This window comes from Amphiprion ocellaris, chromosome 13 (assembly GCF_022539595.1).
Source record: "Amphiprion ocellaris isolate individual 3 ecotype Okinawa chromosome 13, ASM2253959v1, whole genome shotgun sequence".
Lineage (NCBI taxonomy): Eukaryota > Metazoa > Chordata > Actinopteri > Pomacentridae > Amphiprion > Amphiprion ocellaris.
Window position 1 is genome coordinate 1,286,339 of NC_072778.1, and position 23,468 is coordinate 1,309,806.

At 38.1% G+C, this 23,468-nt stretch overlaps 1 long non-coding RNA gene across 1 annotated transcript; it reads right to left on the reverse strand.

Annotated features, from left to right (window-relative positions):
- Positions 1-16,823: 16,823 nt before the first annotated feature.
- Positions 16,824-19,747, reverse strand: LOC129350294 (uncharacterized). The gene is made up of 3 exons (XR_008603642.1): positions 19,421-19,747; positions 18,134-18,282; positions 16,824-17,232 (listed from the first exon to the last, which is right to left on the reverse strand). It is a non-coding gene; the product is annotated as an uncharacterized LOC129350294 (long non-coding RNA).
- Between the last annotated feature and the right edge of the window lie 3,721 nt (positions 19,748-23,468).

Below are 23,468 nucleotides of genomic sequence, written 5' to 3' on the forward strand. Positions count from 1 at the left end.
TAATGTTCTCATATCAGGTCTGTCAAAGAAGAGCCTTTGTGGTCTACAGATGGTCCAGAACCAGCAGCTCATGTTCTGACCAGAGCCAGTAGATATGAACATATCACTCCACTGGCTACCTGTTCATGTTACAGCAGACTTTAACTGTTAATGGAATTTCCCCGTTGTACCTGTCCAGCCTGGTGAACCCATGTGTTCCCACTCAGGTTCTTCATTCCCAGGGAACTGGACTTCTGAGTGTCCCAAAGGTCCGTAAAAAGACAGTTGGGGAACGGGCTTTATCATTCTGGGCACCAACATTATGGAACAGTCTAGCTGCTGAAATCAGGCAGGCATCTTCTGTTGATGGATTTAAAACTCCTGTTATATATGAGTCTTAAACTGTTTGTTTATCTTTTTTATTGTTTCGTGTTTATTGTTTGTATCTGTTTTTATCTGTTTTTACTGTTTTTATCTCTGTGTACAGCACTTTGACTGAAAGCGCTTTATATATAAATTTATTTTTATTATTATTATTATTATTATCATTCAGTTCTAGATCTGTGACTGTTTCACGACCCCACGAGACTAGCATTGTTTTTACACTACTGGATCATGGATTAGTAATAATAAAGCATGATAGTTTTTAAATAACAAATGATTTCTAACAGTTTAAGATATAGTGATGGCAGATTTTCCTTGAAGTTCTTAGTGTAAATTTGGCATTAAAATGGAAAACTGTGTTGAAAACTCTTAATTTAGCGAGTCTTTAAAATGTCTGAACTGTTTTCAGGATTTATTTGCTGCATTTAGTCAAATGAGCTGAATGAGCTGTTTGTAATGTTTCTGTATTATTAGTGAGGAAAATGTCGATTGCGGGATTGTTGTCGGGCAGGTTTATGCTGATTTCCAGTAGATATTGAGTGTGAGCTGATCAGAGCTGCTGTAAATATCATCATCATCTCAGATTTAAGCGGCTAATAGTGGTGGGTGGAGGTTTACAAAGCAGCACACTTACTTCCTATTACACTTACAAATATTGAGCTCATGCATAATTTAACCTCCCGCCCACATCCAAAATGCTGCAATCATTATTTATTTTGAGGCACTTCAATAATTTATGTGAGAGAGCCATCACAGCTGACTGCTGCTGCTTAATTAGCTGCCAGCTGCAGCTGCTAGCCGACTTCTAGCCTCAATGGGAGCGTTAGCTGCCTAGCATGCTGCCTCCCCGGTGATCAGATGATGCAGGGATGGGATTGGATGGGACGACACATGCTCAGATCGATACTGGATTAAGCTGTTCTGTCCATTTAGAGCCGAAATAATCGGAATAATGGATTCCAGCGACTCTGATTTGCTCCGATTCCGGGTTGATTTATGGCCGCCGCTACGCTAAACGAGCGGCTTAAAAAATGAGACTTTCCATAATAAATACTTTCCAGAGTGCCGCAGATCAATTGTGCCCAGAGAATGATGAAGACAGATGGTTGTTCTGTGTGCGGTCGACTCTTATGTACTTTAGCATCGCCGCTGCCTGGAAGAGAGGCTCAGGAAGATGGATTAAGTGGCTTTTTATTCTGAGCGTTACTTAGAGACCCAAAAGAAAGAGACAAAAAGAAAAAAAAGGCTCTGCAGAGGTTTGACTTTGCTGCTCTGACACAGAATCAGATTTATGGAACGTCAGAGGAAGATTAAATGGAACTTCTGTCCACTTCTTCCATTAGAATAAAAAGGTGCCTGAAGCAGCTTCAACAGGAATCAGCTGGAAACAGTGAGACCTGATTTAAAAAACTGGATTTAGACTGTTTATTATAGAGAAGATTAGTGTTTGTAACCAGGAAACAGTGAGACCTGGTTTAAAATAGCTTAAAAACACTTTATTATAGGGATTCTACAGCATTAAAACTGTTTATTTTAGTGGTTCTAAAGCATTAAAACAATTTCTTATAGAGATTCTGAGTGTTTCTAACTGAAACTAAACTCCTGGTTTATTGTCTTGAATAGATTCAGACTCAACAACATGAAAACAGTTTGAATCGTGTGTTTAATCTATAATCTGACAGAGAACCAACAGCTGATTGACTTGAATGTTATTTATTTACCATGAAATCTCTTTTTTCTGCCCTGTCTGGTTTCATTCCTCTTTTAGTGGTTTATAATAACATGGAGGCTGATTAACTAAAACTTTTAGGATTCTGTCCTGATCTTAACTCTGCAGAGTAAACAGACTAAATCATGAGACCTGAATCTTTATGTGTCATTTATCATCATTTATTTTCATTTATTTTTACAGCACATTTGTAAAGATGCTGTCACTGATTTTATTTTGATTATGTCTAAAGCCTGTCTGACCAAAAACCTAATTTAATGAGCAGATCGGTGATATTGGAGGTAGTGTAGTTCAGACTGTTGTGTTTGAGGAGAACTCTGATTAAAAGCTATTAGAAGGAAAAGTTCTTCTTCCTGCTGGACGTCTCTGAGCAGAAGCTGAACTAAAGGATGAATTAATAAAGTCGGTTTAGATCTAAACATGCAGATGATTGATAACGACTTCCAGGATTTATGTAAAAATCAGGTTTGTTGTAAAGCTGCAGGAAACTGGAGCTCTGATAATAAATCTCTACAACGGAGGAGACTGAAGAGTTAGTCCAGAACTGGAGGACATTTTACATCCCATAATCCACATATTAAACCCTACAACATGCAGTAGTGTGTAAATATTCTGGTCCTGAGACCAGATCTATAAAAACTAAGAGAAAAATTTTTTAAAATATTTTAAATACCAAATAAGTCTGGAGTTCCCCTAAAATACCATTTTTCTGTTGTCCCCTGATGACCAAATTGAATCTCTAATAAAACAGTTAGAATCTCATTTAAATCTGCTTTTTTTTTTTTGTTTTATTTTTTCATTCATGTCTCTGTAATTGTGGGAACATTTTTTAATCAACAGAATATTTTAAATAATAATTATTATTCATGGAACGTTTCCCACAACATGTTAGCAGAACCTGTTGATGATGTTTTTGTCATTTTGTGTCTTATTTTTGTCTCATTTCTGTCGTTTTGTGTCTTGTTTCTGTCGTTTTGTGTCTTGTTTCTGTCATTTTGTGTCTTATTTTTGTCTCATTTCTGTCTTTTTGTGTCTTGTTTTTGTCGTTTCCATCATCCAACAGTGTTCCTACAGAATGTGTAGAGCAAAGCTGTGTCCTCTCTTCTATTTTCCATCTTTCTTGACTGAACGTCTCCCTCCAGCTCATATTATCAGGATCAGACTAATTCTTTGGACTGTTTTCCATCAGTCAGTTTGTCCTCTTGGTCAGCAGTAACAGCAGCTAAATATCTAGCTTCTACTAGAAGCTGAGAAAAAGATCACATTAGCATGGATTAGAGTAGAGTTAGCAAACAGCACACAAAACATGGAAGAAAAATGAGCCAATCACTACCTATTATTGATCAATATGGAGCAGAAACCTGGAAAAGAGAAGGCTGATTTTAACTTTTTGAAGCCCAGATGTCCTCCAGTTCTGGAATGATCCTTAAAGGGTTGCTTCTACAGACACATGAATGAGAAACACTGAACTAGAACTCTATTATTTTACTTCTCCTCAGTGACAGGGACATCAGACTGACGTGTTTCATTGTTCAGCTGGTTTTAATGTTCTTTAGTTTTACTGCTGATGAACGAAGCAGCTTCTGACTGACTGATGGAACGTTTCTGGATAAACCGCAGCTCATACTGTGCCTCTGCTTCTTCTTTTTGCAGCTTGTCTGAGCAGCAAATTGATTCATTTTCCAACACTTCCAGTCTGAACTTCAGTCCTCCATGCAGGAGAAAGCAGCTCTGCTCTGAGGACTGAGTTAAGACGAACACGTGTTGAAGAAAAGCAGGACTTGCAGCTGTCAGGACGTGTTTTTACTGCAGCCTTCACACATAATTGATGCAACAACATGAAGCAGATCATTCTCCAGCTGCAGGACTTTACATCACATGTTTTATTCCTCACGCCGTCCTCATCGCCTCATGAATAATCCCATTAGATGAAGAAATGAAAGATTACTACAGCTCCATAATGGTTTTGCCAAAATCTTGTTTTGAGAGGAGCTCAGTATTTATCTGCTGTGAGCTCAGTGATGTGGCAGATTGGATTTATTAGACGTCATCAGGCTGCTGAAGGGGAATAACAGCTGTCCTTCCTGCAGACAGAACCACACCAGATCAGCTCTGACTTTATTTCTCTTAAGGACTTTGTGTTTTCCTAATTTCTCTCTCTGCGGCTGCTGGAGGAGACGTTCAGGTCTGCAGGAAGTTAGAATGTCGAGGCGTCTCATCATTTATCTCTGTGTTGAATGAACCTTCACAGGAGCAGCAGAAAATTTACGGTAACAAAAGATTTCTGCTGGCGAGCAGCAGAGACAGAATTATATTGATAACTGGGAGAATAAAGCAATTTCTTTTTTATCCTAGTTTCATATTGCAGCCGGTGCAATGGCCCGTGAGCTAAATTTACTCTGGAGCTCGTCTCTGCTCTCTAAAACCGGTCCTAATGTATCAATTGTTCTGATCTGGCTCTGCTCGACTGTGAACAAACAAATTGGATTGTGCCTCCGTCTCCCAAATAGCTTTCCCCTCGTCCCCCCCACCGCAGACGCCGTTCGACACATATTTCCATGGAACATCTCAATCCAGGCAATTTCTCGACACACACAGCAAGACCTTTAAAACCATTTCCCAAGGTCAGAACAGACGCTGTAGAGCCTATAATGATGAAAGCACTCAGAGCCGCTGCTGCTGCTAAAGTGCCTTTCCAGAAAGACAAAATGTCCTCTCCATCCCGCTGCCTATCCTGCTTTTATCAGCTCAGAGAACGTCCAGAACAGGAGCTGCTCAGGAGTCATGGATGGTCTGTGTATTTATCTGGCAGCTGGATTTTCCGTTCTGAAACGGGTATTGAAAAACAAAAAACGAGTGGTTATTTGGTTTTCGTTTTAAAATACAAAAATTAAAATTGAAATACAAGGCGTTTTTCCTTTTCATGATCAAAAAGGGATATACGAAATTTTAGAAATGCTTTGATTTTCATTTTATATTTAGAATAACAAGAAAATAAAATCAGTAAGAGACAGAAACGAAAAAAGGTCTGTTTTTTCATTTTCTGAGACCGGAAGTGGTCATCAGCAAGTGTGGAGCCAAACGACAACAAGATTCTCAGAGGGCGGAGCCAGAGAGCAGTGATTGGTCAGACTGACTGAGAGCCAGAGAGCAGTGATTGGTCAGACCATAGATGTATATAGAAGACAGTGTGCTAGCATATCTAGTCTTCTTTAATATACATCTATGGTCAGAACGTCTGCTAGCGTCTCTGGCTGCTGCTGATCTTGTTTTTGGAGTAAAACATGGTAAGAAGATAAATACTTCTAACCTGTAGCGTTGTTTTGTTGTACGTTAAGTCAGCGACTTGTGAAGAGTTGTGTTTTGTCGTGTTTGAGCAGTTGGTCCGGACGCGTTAGCTAGCTAAGCGGCTAAGTTAGCTAGCTAAGCGGCTAAGTTAGCTAGCTAAGCGGCTAAGTTAGCTAGCTAAGCGGCTAAGTTAGCTAGCGGGCTAATTAACACAGGTGGCTAACTTACCGCTGAACACCTGTGTTAGTTGCTGCCGCAGCTGTCCTCATTATTAGAAGGAACTTCTCAACCTGTATTTCTCTGCTGTGTATTTTAGCTTTTAAAAAAGTTATTTTACTTTAAGGTTAACTGAAACCCGTTCAGCTGCACTGAAGTTTAACATTCAGCTGCTTAGAATTAAACCACTTAACATTGTGCAACATTACCTCTGAATCTCCATAATTTCATTAAATTCCTTCTCTTCCACTGCTCAAGTTCAATCCAGTATATAAAGTGACATTAATAGTGAATAAACTAACAACCAGCCATTGTATTTATTTATTACTGCATGTATTTGTAGTAAAACATGAGTTGAAACATCCTACTTTTGGATCTAGAACTGCACAAGCCGTTCATTTTCAGTCACCTGATGAGTTAAACTCCCCTTTTTATGTGAGGTTGAAGCAGAAAGTCTGAGTTAACAAAGAAAGTTGTTTATAATTTGTGATACCTGTTATCTCTGACTGAGGCTTTAGTTTTTGTTGAGCTGATTTACACGTAGAAACTTTGTTCAGGAAGATTTCTCAGTAGCTCAGAGGACAGGCTGCTTTTTACACAACCTTGGAAGAGAATGTCTGTCAGTGCTTTCAGCAGAATTTAGAAACACAACACTTCCTAAACAGATATTTAGAGGCTGTGAGGTTGAACGTTTGAGAGTCTATCAGTGTGTTTGTTTGTGGTCTTTCTGTTTCTAGGTGGAAGCTGAATTAGTGAGGATGACTCCTGCTCCTGTCATCTCTAAGCTCCTCACACATCTTTACCTGCACATGAGGAAAATCACTCCTGTAGAATGCAGGTATGTTTGTCATTATTATAAAAAGATGTTGCCTGGTGACCTGTCAGAAACCCATTATACAGAGTCAGCCAAAATAATGTTTACACACATCAGGAAAAGGAAAACTAGCATAAATATTTCAATACCAAATTTATTCAGACATCACCAGATTAATAAAAGTTATCTTTGGCCTCTACAATTACAAGAGGTGCTCAAAGTGGAGGCCACTGGCTTCCAGACATTTCTGTTGTGTTGTAGACGTCACTTGTTGATGCTCCATTCATGAGGGTAGCGCCATCTGTTGGGAAAACATCGTACAACAGGACACAGAGTTATCGTGATTTGATCAAACTTAGAAAGAGGAATCTATATGTATAGAAGTACTGATACAAATGAAATATTTATTAAAGTTTTTCTTTTCCTGATGTGTGTCTACATCATTTTGGCAGATTCTGACTCTGTGAACTTAATGAGAACAAAACTGTCATTTAATTGTTGCTCTGAAAGCTTCTTTAGTGAAAACCGGCTGGTGTTGTGCTTGAAACAAACTGCTGTTGAGGTCTGCGTCAAAATTCTTGGGTTTTTTTTTTTTTTTTTTTTTTTTTAAAGAAAACCTTACCATAGTGGTTTTCACAGCCTACTTACATTATTTCATCATATGGCATGTTTTCACAACATGTTGACAAATCACATTTTTTTTCGACATAGTATACTAAGGCGTTTGGTTGCGCCAAAATTCATGATGATTTATTTTTCAAAGAAAACCTTTCTGGAGTGTTTTTCACAGCCTCCTATACATTATTTCATCATATGGCACATTTTTACAACATGCTGAAAAATTGCATTTTTTTTCGACATGGTATACTATGGTGTTTTTTGCGCCAAAATTCATGATGATTTTTTTTTTCAAAGAAAACCTTTCTGGAGTGTTTTTCACAGCCAGCTTTACATTATTTCATCATATGGCATGTTTTTACAACATGTTTGAAAAATTTCATTTTTCGACATAGTATACCATGGCGTTATTTTGCGCCAAAATTCCTGATTTTTTTTTCAAAGAAAACCTTACCATAGTGTTTTTGACAGCCTACTTTACATTATTTCATCATATGGCATGTTTTTACAACATGTTGAAAAACGAAATTTTTTTTCGACATAGTATACTATGCCGTTTTTTTGCGCCAAAATTCATGATAATTTTTTTTTTTTTCAAAGAAAACCTTTCTGGAGTGTTTTTCACAGCCTGCTTTACATTATTTCATCATATGGCATGTTTTCACAACATTTTGAAAAATGACATTTTTCGACATAGTATATACTATGGCGTTATTTTGCGCCAAAATTCATGATTTTTTTTTTTCAAAGAAAACCTTTCTGGACTGTTTTTCACAGCCTCCTTTACATTATTTCATCATATGACATGTTTTTACAACATGTTGAAAAATGGCTTTTTTTTTTGACAGTATACTATGGCGCTTTTTTGCGCCAAAATTCATGATGATTTTTTTTTCACAGAAAACCTTACCATAGTGGTTTTCACAGCCTACTTTACATTATTTCATGATATGGCATGTTTTCACAACATGTTGAAAAATGACATTTTTCAACATAGTATGCTAAGCGTTTTTTTGCGTCAAAATTCTTGGGGTTTTATTTTTATTCATTTTTTTTTTTTAAAGAAAACCTTACCATAGTGGTTTTCACAGCCTACTTACATTATTTCATCATATGGCATGTTTTCACAACATGTTGACAAATCACATTTTTTTTCGACATAGTATAGTAAGGCGTTTGGTTGCGCCAAAATTCATGATGATTTATTTTTCAAAGAAAACCTTTCTGGAGTGTTTTTCACAGCCTCCTATACATTATTTCATCATATGGCACGTTTTTACAACATGTTGAAAAATGGCTTTTTTTTTTTTGACATAGTATACTATGGTGCTTTTTTGCGCCAAAATTCATGATGATTTTTTTTTTCACAGAAAACCTTACCATAGTGGTTTTCACAGCCTACTTTACATTATTTCATGATATGGCATGTTTTCACAACTTGTTGAAAAATGACATTTTTCAACATAGTATGCTAAGTGTTTTTTTGCGCCAAAATTCTTGTTTTTTTTTTTTTTTTTTAAAGAAAACCTTACCATAGTGGTTTTCACAGCCTACTTTACATTATTTCATCATATGGCATGTTTTCACGTTGACAAATCGCATTTATTTTTCAACATAGTATGCTAAGCATTTTTTTGCACCAAAATTCTTTTTTTTTTTTTTTTTTAAAGAAAACCTTACCATAGTGGTTTTCACAGCCTACTTTACATTATTTCATCATATGGCATGTTTTCACAACATGTTGAAAATTGGCTTTTTTTTTTCGACATAGTATACTAAGGCGTTTTTTTGCGCCAAAATTCATGATTTTTTTTTTTTTCAATGAAAACCTTTCTGGAATGTTTTCCACAGCCTGCTTGACATTATTTCATCATATGGCATTTTGGATGACATACAAAACTATTACATTTTTTCCACATTTTCGCCAACATACTAAACTATGACGTTTTTATCACATTTTGGACGAAATGCTATACTTTGACGTTTTTTGGACGACATGCTATATTATGATGTTTTTAGAGCAACATACTATACTATGACATATTTTGAGCGACATGCTATACTATGACGTTTTTTGGACGACATGCTATGCTATGATGTTTTTAGAGCGACATGCTATACGACGATATTTTTGGGATGACATGCTATACTATGACGTTTTTAAAGCGACATGCTATACGATGATATTTTTTGGATGACATGCTATACTATGACGTTTTTAGAGCGACATGCTATACGATGATATTTTTTGGATGACATGCTATACTATGACGTTTTTAAAGCGACATGCTATACGATGATATTTTTTGGATGACATGCTATACTATGACATTTTTAGAGCGACATGCTATTCTATAGTTTTTTGACGACATGCTAAACTATGACATTTTTTGGACGACATATTGTCCCTGTTAAAAGAGTGTTTTCCTTTCCACTGTCTCCTTAGGGCTGCTCTGGGGTTCAGGCATGTGGGTTCTGTAAAGCGTCTCGAGACAATTTCACTGTAATTGACTCTATATAAATAAAATTAAATTGAAAAATTGAATTGAAGACCTCGAATGTGATTGGACGACCTCCGATTCATCCACGTGTGAACAAATGTCTCTCAGTTCATTTGTTTTCTAAAATAAATCTAGTTTGAGTCCTAATCTATGCCTGTGTGTTTGCTTCTTGACACTGCTGTTAACAGTTTAGGCTGTTAGATTGTTCCAGATAAGCTACTGAATGATCCTGTGGTTCCCTCAAGGCTACAGGAGGAGTCCTACGAGGACGAGCCGGTCCACCTGATGGTGGCCAGTCGCTGCGGTTCAAAGCCAACACCGACTACATGGACTTCTACTGGACCACATGGAGGCCTTCAAACCGGACCAACAAGTTCAGCGACTCCCCGACTCGTGGGTCTGAGGACGCCGCCGAGCCTCGGTCCAGCCGGCCTCCTGTCTGTGGGTGTTTGAGTGCTGAGAGGTTTGTGGATGCATGTGAACGTTCTGTGTTGAAACAGCAGCTTTGCACTCAGTAACGCCCGGAAAAACCAAGAGCTCCTTTATTTGTGACTTCCACTAAAACAACTGATGAAAATAAGTTTGCCAGGGTTCTGACTGATAACAGATTATTAAATAATGAAAATAATCCTTTAAATATTCCTTTAAACAATCCTTTTAGGTCTACATTTCCTTTACACTGACTTCTTGGTAAATGTACAAGTATTTTGGGTGGAATATACCATTAAGCCCAATGTTCAAGGGTTTTTCTGGGAATATACCATTAAACCAACCTTTTAGGTAAATGTTCCAGGATGTTGGGTAGAATATACCATCAGATCAACCTTTTAGGTCTACATTGGAAGATTTTAGAGTAGAATATTACTCCAAACCATCCTTTAGGTCTACATTTAAGGTGGAATACTCCTTTACACCAAGATTTTTTTGGTCTGCATTGAAGGATTTTAGGTGGAATATTCCTTTGATTGAACTTTTTAAGTTTATGTTCAAGGATGTTGGGTGGAATATACCATCAGACCAACCTCCAAGGTCTACAGTAGTGAATTTTAGGTGGAATATACCATTAAACTCACCTTTTAGGTCTACATTGGAGGATTTTAGGTGGAATTTTCTTCCAAACCGTCTTTTAGTCTACATTTAAGGCTGTTTAGGATGGTATATTCTTTCAAACCAACTTCTCAGGTCTACATTTCAGGTGGAATATTCCTCCATACTAACTTTTTTGGTCTACATTGAAGGATTTTTTCTAAACCACCCTTTGGGGTCTATATTTGAGGTTTTAGGTGGAATATTCCTTTTAACCAGCCCCTCAGGTCTCTCTGAGGATTTTAGATGGAATACTCGGTTAAAGCAACATTTTAGGTGCATGTCCAAGGATTTTTGGTGGAATGTTCCTTTAAGGTGGATGTGTGAGGACCTTGTAGGTGGAATACTTCCTGAAACCAACCTTTTAGGTCAACATTCAAAGATTTAAGGTGGAATATTCCTTTAAATCAACCTAAATTTCATGTTTTGATCATTATCAAGTGAGAAACCTCAATCCAGACTCCTCATAATGACGTTTGACATTTATGCTGCTGTTATTTGTTTAGTCCAGACTAAATGACAGAAATCCACAACTGTAATTTTATTTCAGGACTCGGTTATTAAATGTCAGAACAATCCATGTGACTCTAAAAACTCAACAGCTTTACAAACTCTAAGATTAAACTCTCCACAAGGATCCAAAATAAGTTGGACTTCTACATGAGAGCTTTAATTATTCTTCATCTACTTCCTGAAAAGTTTGGTCAATAAAAAAGACAAAAACTAATATTTTCAGCTGAACTAAAGACAGACTTTGTGATTTTTCTGCTCACATGTTGTGTTGTTGTAAACTTCCTCTTTCAAATAAATAGCAGCCTAACCTCCTGGAAACCAGTGTTTGTCCTGTTTTTGTGTTGCTCATCAGCGACCCTAGACAGCCGGGTCCTAATGTTTTTAGAGCAACACACCATACTATGATGTTTTTACAATGATGGTTCTACTATGGAACCAGTTTGACATGTTCAGGTGTTCTTTGTGTAAAAACTCAGAGATTTCAGGGATCAGAAGGTGGTTGTTAACTTTCTGCTTCAACTCTAAACTAAATTTCCTTCACTAAGCCAGCCCTCTGGACTTCCAGGAAGCTGTGTTCCTATTGGCTGTCCAGGTGGCTGTGTTCCTATTGGCTGTCCAGGTGGCTGTGTTCCTATTGGCTGTCCATGTGGCTGCTTGGTGTTATCAGGAACACCTGAGCAGCTTGGTGTTATCAGGAACACCTGAGCAGCTCAGTGTCTTCCTGCTTTGTTTAACTGCAGACAAACATTTCCTCTGTTTCTCTTCACCAGTGAACCGGGTTTGGTTCCATTGCTTTAGTTTGTTCTTTAGGTGTTTGCTTGCAGCTTCCAGCAGTAAAATCGTCTTTAATGTGTTTCTTGGTGTGTTTTAGGTCTTTGTACTGGATAGTTGTCTTGGTAAAGGTGGTTCTTTAGCCACAGTTAGCACATTGTGCTAATGTGTGCAGTGATTAGTGGATTTGATGCAGCTGAGTTGTGTCTTTATCTTGGCTGTAGTGAGTCTTTAGAGATTTTTGGTCAGACACATTCTGTATTCTTGTTTGTGAACCAGCGTTGGTTGTCCAGAAGGTAAGAGTTCCTGTCCTGATTCTCTGTTCTCAGAGGTTCTCTGGTAGGCTGCAGGAGACTTTAGTGTTTGGGTTGTACTAGTTTGGTTTTGTATGGATTCATTTGGACGACTATCTTGAGGCTCCTCCATGTGGTTTAGTGAGGTTTTCTGGAACAGTTCTACAAAGCAACCTGCAGCAGAAGAGACTTTGAGAGTTTTTAGGAAGTTCTGGAGACCAGACTTTAGAGCAGCAGAAACATTTGTCAGCAGTTTGAGCAGGAGAAGGTGAGCTTCAGAGTAGAAATGAGATGGAAACCTTCTTGACCCGTGTGGTGAGGTCCTGTACCAAGAGTTTGAGCAGGTTGTGAAGAGTCTGTAGTTCTTTGGTCTGAAAGCACAAGAAGAGTCGACTCATTAAAGGAGAAAACAGGAGATATTGTTGCTTCTTCTGTCACTCTGCAGTTTCCAGTTTCCTTAGACTGAATATCAAGTTTCTATGTTAAATGATTTCCCATGTGAGCCCAAGAAGACTTCAATAAACTCCCTCCATCCCCTGGACACAACAGCTTTTATTATGATGTTAAAAAGTTTTCATCATAGTTTTAGTAGTTTTTTCTCTTTGCTTGTTTAGTTTTGTCATCTGTGTAAAAGGTGCTAAACAAATAAAGTTGAATTGATCAAGTGAATAATTGACTAACTCATGATTGTGACAACAGAAGTATTTTTATTGTGGTTTAAGGGTTTGTTTCATTTTTAAGGTTGGGGTTAAAATCTTGACAAAAAAAGATTAAAGAAATAAACGACGTTTAGAAAAAGCAATTAAATCAAAAAAACATTTAATACAATAAAACCTTTAAAAAGAAAATTAAACATTAAATAAATTAAATTATATTAAACACAAAATATTTAATTAGATAATTAAACAGATGATAGAAAACATGTAATTATGAAATTAACCAAATTTTTTAAACAAAAATATTAAATATTAAAGATTAAATATTTTAGATAATTAAACATTTGAAAGTACAATAAACAAGAATATTAAACATTTTTAAAAAATACAAAACATTTAATTAGATTATTAAACCTTTAAAAAGAGAAAACAGTTAATTAAAAAATTAAATATTTAATTAGAAAATTAAATCTTAAAGATAATAAAACTTTAAATAGGAATTAAACAGAAAAAACAATGAAGCATTTAAAAAGAAAATTAAACATTAAAAGGTGGTAAAACATTTAAAAAGAAAAACTTTAAAGATTTAATTGAAAAAGTAAACATTGGGAAAGAAAAGGAAATTTTTCAAACAAGCCGATAAAACATTTGAAAAAAACAACAATCATTAAAAAGACAAAGCATTTCAAAATCAAATCAGACATTAGAAAAGAATAAAAGGTGAGAAAAGAACAAAACTAAACATTTAAGAAGAATCAAACTAAAGACAAAACATTTGAAAAGACACCAGTTAAACTTTACAAGATCAAATTAAACAGAAGAGACAATAAAACGATGAAAAAGAGCAAAAACAGATAAAGGTATTAAAGCGTTTTCTAGTCTGAAATGAAAATATCAAGTTGTTTCTTCAAACATTTCCTCTTTCTATGTTCTTGGTTTGATTGTGGACAGATTTACTTAGAACTCGTTTCAGAAAACTGCTTTCCAGATAAAGTCTACTCGTAGTTGAAGGCATTGATCAAACTAATGTTACCTTCTGATCTCCACAAACTTTACTGTTCAGTGACGAGAATCAAAGTTTGTGGAGGATTTCTAAAAAACCCACAGGTGAAGGTCTGAGAAGAACTCAGATGGATGATCTAAATGTGAAATCAAGACTCATGGTCACAAGTTTTAAGGCTTCTGTTAACCAGAAAGTTGAAACTAACAGAGAAGTACTGAGAAACTTTTAAAATTTCAGTCCTCAGACTGTCTAAAGGTTCAAACTAACAGAGAAGTACTGAGAAACTTTTAAAACTTCAGTCCTCAGACTGTCTGAAGGTTCAAACTAACAGAGAACTACTCAAGAACTTTTAGAATTTCAGTCCTCAGACTGTCTGAAGGTTCAAACTAACAGAGAACTACTGTGGGACTTAGAAAATTTCAGCCCTCAGACTGTGTGAAAGCTCAGGTCCTGAGGACTTGGGAGGTGTGGAGACTTTGGAAAGTCTTGGAACTGAGGGTTCCACCCTCCAGAACAAAGGCTGAAGCCCAACCTCCTGAGAAAAACGGTCGAGTCGAGACTCGAGTTAAAAAAAAAACCCGAAAACGACAAAAAATAGATGATAAATGCGCAAAAAAAAGAAGAATTAGTATCTGAGCGAATAGCTCAGGGGGATAAGAAGATGGACTACCAAGTGGAAGGTCGCAGGTTCAAGACCCGCCACTGGCAGTTTTCTTTCTTTGTCTTTGTCAGGATATTGAGAAAATTTAAGAAGTGTCTGGTCTTGAACCAGCGACCTGCAGCTCCATAGGCAAATCCTTAACTCACTGAGCTACAGATCAGATACAAAGAAATAAATTCGTCGTCCCTTTGACATCGTAGTTGCTGAAGTGACCACATGGGTGGAGCCAAGGCGGAGTCTGGGTGGAGTCAGGGCGGAGAGTAGGCGGGGAGGTGGGTGGCGGCCTCCCCCCTCTACTCCCCCACCTCTCCCCACCACCCACCACACCTTCCCCCGCCCGATGAGTTCTTCGAGTCTCCACAAGTTCTTCCAGTCTCCACGAGTTCATCGAGTCTCCACAGGTCTTCCCCAGTTTCTGGAGTTTCCAGGTCGGAAGCAGAACAAGTTGTCATGAAGAGGTGTTGAAGTCGGCCAGGATGGACTGACTTTTTACAGCGACTAGAAGGAAGACCACTAGAAGAGCAGGTCTTTAACCACCATCCATAAAATCCATGGAGTCGCTCCAGAGAAATGAAGGGAGGTCAACTTTTATCAACCTCCATCCAGATCTTCAACTTGATATCTTTATTTGGACATTTTTAGCACCACAAAGCTTTAGTATCACACTTTATGATAATTTATTAGGACTTTCATGGAATTCACCTGCAGATTTACTTTTTGTTGACAAACTTTATTCTTGTCATCGTGGGACTGCAGTATTTAAAACTCTTCATTCTATTTGACCTCATGTTTATTAGTTTTAGTGGAGAAAGTTCTTTTAATTGTCCATTAGTCTCTTAAAAACCAAATAATAAATTGGATTAGTCAAGAGCTTTAAATTTCTTACTTTGTCATATTTTAAATATGACAAAAAAAATAAAAATAAAGTGTCTTGAGACAATTTGACCTGTAATTGTCTTTATATAAATAAAATAGAATTAAAATTGTATGTATCCTGTAATGTTGGAGTAATTCAGCCATATATGTTGGAAAACACATTTTCTTTGTCCATTAATTTGTTGATTGTTTTCTCCACTAATTCATTTCTTGTTTTGGTTTATAAAATGTCAAACCCAAATATATTCAGTTTACTGTCATAAAAACCAAAAAGATTTACATTCATGATGCAGGAATCAGACAGTTTTTCACTTTTTATCTTAGTTTAGTCAGAAAGATAGTTGATAATTTGTGAATTGTTGCAGCTTGTGAGCCGTAAAAGGTTTTAATCTTTGGGGCCGAGTGTCAGAAAACATTTAGAAACCAACATCAACAAAACACTCAACAAAGATTTGAACATCATTAAAGGGAAATCCAACTTTTGCATGACAATGTCTAATTAAAGGACATCTATTTCCAACATAAATGTGTGATATTCATCCTCTGGAGCTTTCTCTTCACATCGTCTTCCACCTGGACTGGTTTGGTCGGGAGCATGTGCAACAAACATTTGAAAAACTGCACTTTAACATCAATGAATGACACTGAAGTTTAATCTACACATAAATGAGACTGAGTCTGGATGTGCTGCTCTGTCATTAACTCCTAAGTTTAGGGAAAGTTCAAACAAAAGAGGACAGTTCAGATCAGACTTGAGAATGAGCTGATTTTGAACAAACATCTCAGACTTTCTGAGCTTCAGCACCTCTAGCAAGATATTTTAACAACAAGCAACTCAAGAGATCCAGAAGTTGCAGAGCGTTAGCTTTAGCTGAGCCAAAGAACATGTGGGACGCTAACCTAGCAAACATTTCAGACTTTTCTCTGTGAATTCTGAGAAATAATTTCCTATTTAATGACAGAGCTACACATCTTAACTCAGTCTCATTAAAACAGACTCTAATTCAGTGTCATCCATCCATATTAAAGTGCAGTTACCCAAAATGTTTGTTGCATGAGCTCCAACAAAACCTGTCCAGGTAGAAGGCCACTTTGACAAACAGGAAGTGGAAGATTCCAAGCAGATTTATAGAAGGGGGAACCGGACTGTACTAAGTGTGGTGCAGTATAGAGGGGTGTTTTGTGGGTTTTTAAGGCTGGTAATGATTATTAGTGAGACATTTGGAGTAGATATTCATTTGCAGAAAATGAAAGTATTTAAAATCTTGGAGTTAAACTTAGAAGAACACAAACTCTAACAGAAAACTTTGTTGATACGTTTTTGTTTTGTTTACAGATGTTAAGTTAAAGGAGTTTTATTCATGACGTATAACCAATCAAATCACTCCAGAAGACAGAGCGACCACAGGTAGATAAAGGTTCAGAGCCAAAGTAGTGCCATTTTTAAATGTATTTATTACCGTAAATCAGTAAAAAATAAAATACTGCTAATCAGTAAATCAGTCAGCCCACAATTACTACAATTCTACAGTGGATGTGTCTTTTCTACAGTATATGATGTATACACTATGTTTGTTTCTTCCTCTGTTGTTTTCTGGATTGTACTCAGCTGCATGCCTTCCTCCACCAGGCCTCCGTTGACTCGTCCCGCCTGCCGTCTCTGGAGCTGAAGCTGGATTGGAACAGACCAAAGTACAGTCCAATCACGATGCCAGCTGCCTCTCAAAAGGCTCCTTCATCTGGCAGGTGGCAGCACTTCTTCTGAGGGGAAGCTGAGCTGGTCCAGCAGAACTTTGGAGATGTGTTCCAGTGGTTGGTGGATGTGTGGGGAGATAGAGAGGGACCTTTGAATTGTTCACAAAGGAAAACAGGGAACCCATTGGTAGTTTTAGTTTAGGATGCTACTGCGGTGTGTTTTTGGGTTTTAAGAGGTGAACAGGAAGAGTTTTTTTATGTATTGATGATCTTTTACTTTGTTCCTGGTTGGAATGCCCATCAATGTCAACATGAAGTTCACTTTTAGTTCTGTTGATTTATTTTTATTTTACTAACACCCATTTGCTTTTAACCCCCTCACATGTTGTGTTGTTGTAAACTTACTCTTTCAAATAAATACTTGTCTAACCCTCTGGAAACCAGCGTTTGGACTGTTTTTGTGTTGCTCCTCACCTACTTCAGACAGCCGGGACATAACGTTTTGTGGACTAAAGGCTAAACTATGACGTTTTTAAAGCGACGTGCTAAACTATAGGCTTTTTAATTGACATATTACTATAACTTTTTTGTTTTAGTTTGTTTTTTAGCAACATATCAGAATTTGAACAGTTTTAAAAATTACTATACTTTAACTTGTGCAATGAAATATTATTCTATGGCATTTTTAGATGACATATTATACTCTGATGTTTTCTTGAATAACATTATTTTGACAATATGCTGCACTATGACATTTTTTGAACCACATATCATACATGATAATTTTAGGCAACATCCCATCATTTTGCGCTTTTTGAACCACATAATCTATGGATTTATCTGCTGACATGCTGTACTATGAATTACAGGCCATACTATGTTATTCTTGAAAAGTATACTATACGTTGACATTTTCTGAACTACATCCTATACTATGACGTTATACACAGAGCGCTTTGGTTACATGTTGATTTATAATCTAGATTTTTTCCTGTATTGTTTTTTGATGGGATTATCACAGACCTGACTGTGAACACTGTTGACACCCACCTGAGGGAGAAGCTGTCTAAGATCTCAAGGCTGCTTGGTCGTGGTCTTTCTGGTCCTGCTCCAGAACGCCTTCATCAACTACGTCTTCTTTTGAAGAGGCCCTCAGATGCTGCAATCTCTGACCTTCAGGAGGAACTGCTACTTTCACTCTGTAACGAGACGGTGGTTATTTTAAAGACTCAGCTCCTGGAGGCTTTGAGTGAAAGTTTAACATCCATCAAAACAGAACTACAGACAGTTAAATCTGAGCTGTGGGTCAGTATTTCAAACATCAAGTCCAACCCGGCTGCCCTAAAGCACGCTGTGGGTGAAACGGAAACTTCACTCTCCACATCACCGACGACATCGTCACACTCCAAAGCAGAGCATCTGTCTGCTGAACTTTTAAAAGTGGACTATAAATGTGAAGAATGTGAGCAGCAGCAGCCTGTGAGCAGCGGAACAGATGTGATCAGAAAGAAGTCATTTTCTTTTTTCTTTTCTTTCTGGTTGACTTGATGCTGTCAGATGCAGATGTTGGAGCTGATTCTGATCTTTCAGGATAAAAAGCTGCTTTTCCTTCACAGACTTTTCAGGAAATTATTCTCTCAGGTTTTCTCTGCTATTTATATTTTTATTATCTGTGATTACTTCATTATTTCATTATTGTAAAATAAAGTTTGAGGCATAAAGACTCATTTAGTTATTTTATTCCTGAAATCTTTGACGTAGCAGAACTAAACTTCCATTTTCCTTCTTGTACTTCTGATACTAGAACTAAACGTATCTTCAACACGGATCATCTGGTTTTAATGAATCAGCAGCAACATCACAACAACAAATGAGACAATTTTCAACAAATTCATGAAACTGATGTCATTTAAAACTATCAGTCTGTTTTAGTGTCAGATTAAAGCTGATTACTGACAACTAGAACATTAACGTTACTGTTTTAATCACATTTAAGTTTCCTGAACGTTACATTAACGTCAACCAGCCACAGTTTTATGAACTTAATGAACCACATTACAGGAACACAACACACTTCAGCCGCTGACAGGAAACAACACAAACATCGTTAGCTTGATGCTACATTTAGCTGCTAATCAGGACTGCTCAGCTAGCTCGGTTAGCATCGCTAACATTAAAGCTAATATTTACTGGATGCTAACTCTCTTCTCTGGTCAACACAGACAGAAATAAACTCCACCAACATCTGGACTGCATGGCACACATTATATCTGACACTAAAGCTGCATATAAAGTGCAGTAAAAGCGGCACCGATACGAAAATAAACATTAACTTACCGAACTATCAGAGTCCTTTCAGTGTCTGCTGGTAGAATCAGCTGAAGGTAGAAAACTGGTTAAAACAAGCCAACGGGCAGGAAAACTGTCTGTAGAGAAGGTTCTGCTGCTCCATCGATAAATAAACCAACAGTTATTATATCAGAATTAATCCAAACGAGGAGAGCAGAGTCTCTGCTGCCTCCTCCATAGGACCTGTCAATCATTCCAGACCGGACTCTCAGTCAAGTAGCCCCGCCCCCTGGCTTCGTAAAACTTTAACGCTCTATAAAATAATCAATATTGATTTATTTTAAGATTGGCCACCTGATCTCTCATTCTGACCATGAAAACCAACGAAAAAAATCATATCCAGTCTATGTACCGTACTCTGTTTGGCTCCACCCTTGCTGATGACCACTTCCGGTCTCACAAAATGAAAAAACGGATCTTTTTTCGTTTCTCTCTCTTACTGATTTTACTTTTTGTTATTCTAAATATAAAATGAAAATCAAAGCATTTTTAAAATATCGTATCTCCCTTTTTGATCATGAAAAGAAAAAAGGCCTTGTATTTCAATTTTAATTTTTGTATTTTAAAACGAAAATCAAATAACCACTTGTTTTTTGCTTTTCAATACCCGTTTCAGAACGGAAAATCCAACTGCCAAAATATACACGGACCATGTATGAAGATCATCCTTCTGAACTACAGCTGCTCTTCTTCTACTCCACAGATATTGGAGCTGGACTTTATCTTTACCTTTCATTTGCCTGACTTCGTCCACTTATGATTTAGATAATTATAAGTGATGTGATCAGACTTTAAAATGGAGTAAAATCTGATTGTTCTTTTTCATAAAAGAGAAATTCCTTCATTTTGCTTGTGAGCAGTGCTGATAATCATAAAAGAGGATTTTATACCATTTAAAGGTTTGGGTTTTTGGGGTTTTTTTGCCTGTAAACAGTAAATATCTTCACATCAGGAGGCTTCAGTGTTAAAGAACCACGTTATCAATGTTAAAATAAAACAGAAAAACTAAAGCTAATGTTCTGTGACTCCAGTTTGACAGAAATCAGACCAGCAGACTCACTGAGCTCAGAGATTCATTCACTGGAGAAATAATTCAGACCTTGTTAGAGAACCACATCGGGAATGATACCAGCAGATATCTGTAAAATAATATCTGTAAAATAATTCCATTACAGCTGATTAAATGCAGTAAAACTGTGACTTTACAGACAGAATAAGTGACTGTAGTTTTACAGGTTTGGTCACGTTTTACAGTCGACACACTTTGTTTAAATCAAAGATAATATCTAGAAATACAGAAGTTTGACTGAAACAAAATCAGTTTGGAGCAGCAGATTTATCAGTTTAGAAGTTTAACATAAACAACAACAGGAAGGATGTTATCACAACTTTAATATTTCATTAATCAGACAGAGTTAAATACAGATTTAAACGAAGATTTAAATACAGATTTGCTGCTTTCTGATTCTCCTCCGATCTACAGAGTTCTACATTAAGGTTCTGTCTGTAAATGAGATGATTTTATTTCTGGCCTTCAGATGGATATCTGGGCTGGAAGTTCACATCAAGATCAGCAGCTTCTGGACGTTTCATCAGAATTCTCCTCAGACACTGTTTATTGGGACAGAGACGTTGAAGAGGAGGCCGATCCTGGAAGTTTCTCCGAGTTAAACCCTTCTGGACTTTCTGCTCCCAGAACAGAACCTCTTTGTGTGACCGAAGGTTTCGCTTGTTGACGGATCAGAATTGGGTTTCTCCTCTGAAGGTTTCATCAGATCGCTGCTGCAGCTTGTTTACTGAGTCCATCAAAATATTTTTATATAAATTGACAGATTAATTTGAGAGAACAGCTCCAATGTGCCAGAAGAGGCAGCGAGTGCCGATTTCACTCTGCTCCAAATCAGCGCACACATCTTACATCAGCGTTGCGTTTATTCCAAAGCAAAACGCTCGATTTCATCTTCGCCGCACATCGCAACAAATAAGAGCAATTACTGGAAAGCAGGACCGCCGAGGAGCCCAGTGAGGAGGAGCCGAGGAGCCCAGTGAGGAGCCCAGTGAGGAGCCCAGTGAGGAGCCCAGTGAGGAGCCCAGTGAGGAGCCCAGTGAGGAGCCGAGGAGCCCAGTGAGGAGCCGAGGAGCCCAGTGAGGAGCCCAGTGAGGAGCCGAGGAGCCCAGTGAGGAGCCCAGTGAGGAGACGAGGAGCCGAGGAGCCCAGTGAGGAGCCGAGGAGCCCAGTGAGGAGCCGAGGAGCCCAGTGAGGAGCCGAGGAGCCTAGGAGCCCAGTGAGGAGCCCAGTGAGGAGACGAGGAGCCTAGGAGCCCAGTGAGGAGCTCAGTGAGGAGCCGAGGAGCCCAGTGAGGAGCCCAGTGAGGAACCCAGTGAGGAGCTAAGGAGCCCAGTGTCGCCTCGTCCAGTCCAGTCTTGGCAGGTCCTCGTCCGCCAAGCGACCGGCTGCAGCTCCGAGTCGGAGATTCGAGCAGAAATGAAGAGCCGTTTGCCAGCCTACAGACAGACGGACACAGTTGGGATCTGGACGAACTGTCAAGTCGCTGGTGCTTCTTCATAGACGAGAAGCTTAATTTGACCCAGGAGAGACGAGGAATTGATTTTAACTCAGCTAAATGAAGTCTACTGAGGGACTCGGGGCTCCGGTCTCCTGGGTTCATTTCAGTTCGATGTGGAGATGATGAGGAGCTCCATGCCGACGGCGGCTCTCACACACTTTACTTTCACTCTTTAATGGCACAAAACCTCCAGAAGTGGAACCATCATCCAACAGTTTACCTCTGGAAAGTCCACAAACATCAGCCAGAGCAGAAGAAGTGGAACAAAAGCACTCTTAGATCTTTCATGGATCAGAGCAGAAGGAAAAGGAAGGAGAGGAGCAGCGGGAGTGAAAGTAAAGGATACTGATAAAAGAAGAACATGGGCAGAAACTAGAGATGGAAAAGAAAGAAGCTTAATTTGAAGGACGAAGAGGAAGGAGATTTCAGATCAGGTGCAGGAAGAGACATGAAGGAACGATGGAAAATAGGATGGAAGGACGACGAGAGAATAAATAAATTGAAAGAGACAAAACAAAGAATCACACGAAGAACAAATTAAAACAGTCACTGATCTTTATTCATATTTAAATGATAAATTTTAAGACTTTTAAGTTGGCGGAGTCACACAGGAAGAGCTCAATAATATTTATGTTTTTACGGCTGAGATAAACGATAGTTTAGTTTCAGCTGATTATAATAACGCAAAGAACAAACCTGGATTGAAGTGATTTAAACATGCTGAGTTCTGCAGACAGCTGGGTCAGAACTCTTTAAACAAGTTCTAATGTGTTGATGGTTCTGACCTGTTATTATTATCATTATTTTATTATCCCTTGTTAGGGGAAATTCTGATTTTCGCATAGGGTCAACCATGGGACAGCACCCCTGGAGGAGGAAGGGTTAAGACCCAACAGTAGCTACATCGGCGTTTGAACCTCTGACCTTCGGATCATTAGTCCAGAGGCTTAACTGTTGCGCCACCACTGCCCCTACCTGCAATCCTACTGTGAGGAGAAGAGTTAGGATTAGATCAGCTTCCACTTTTTCCCACTCCTTTTTGACCAGCTTCTTCATTGTTTTTTGCTGATATATGTTTTTTTATTTCTATGTCAAAATATTCAAATATACTTTCAAAAATCAGAATCAAATGCTTCCTAAACTTCCATCAGTTGTGATTTATGAGGTTTTTTGTTCTTATTTAAATGATTATTAACCTTAAACAGTAAAAATCAGAGCAGAACGAGTTCATCAGAAGAAAACTTCTCCAGAGTTCTGCAGCTTCATCCTCGTTTCTACGGCAACGGATTTGTCCTCACATCAGTTCACCTGCTGCTCTGTGGAAACGCTCCGACCATCACAACTGGTGTCCATGACGACCGAGGCTCACCTGTGGCTGACTTCCTGTGAGGCTGAACCTCCACCCTGCTGTGGAATGTCTGGTCGAGCAGAACGAGGCTTTCCGTTGTTCTGGATGGATGGAGAGGAAC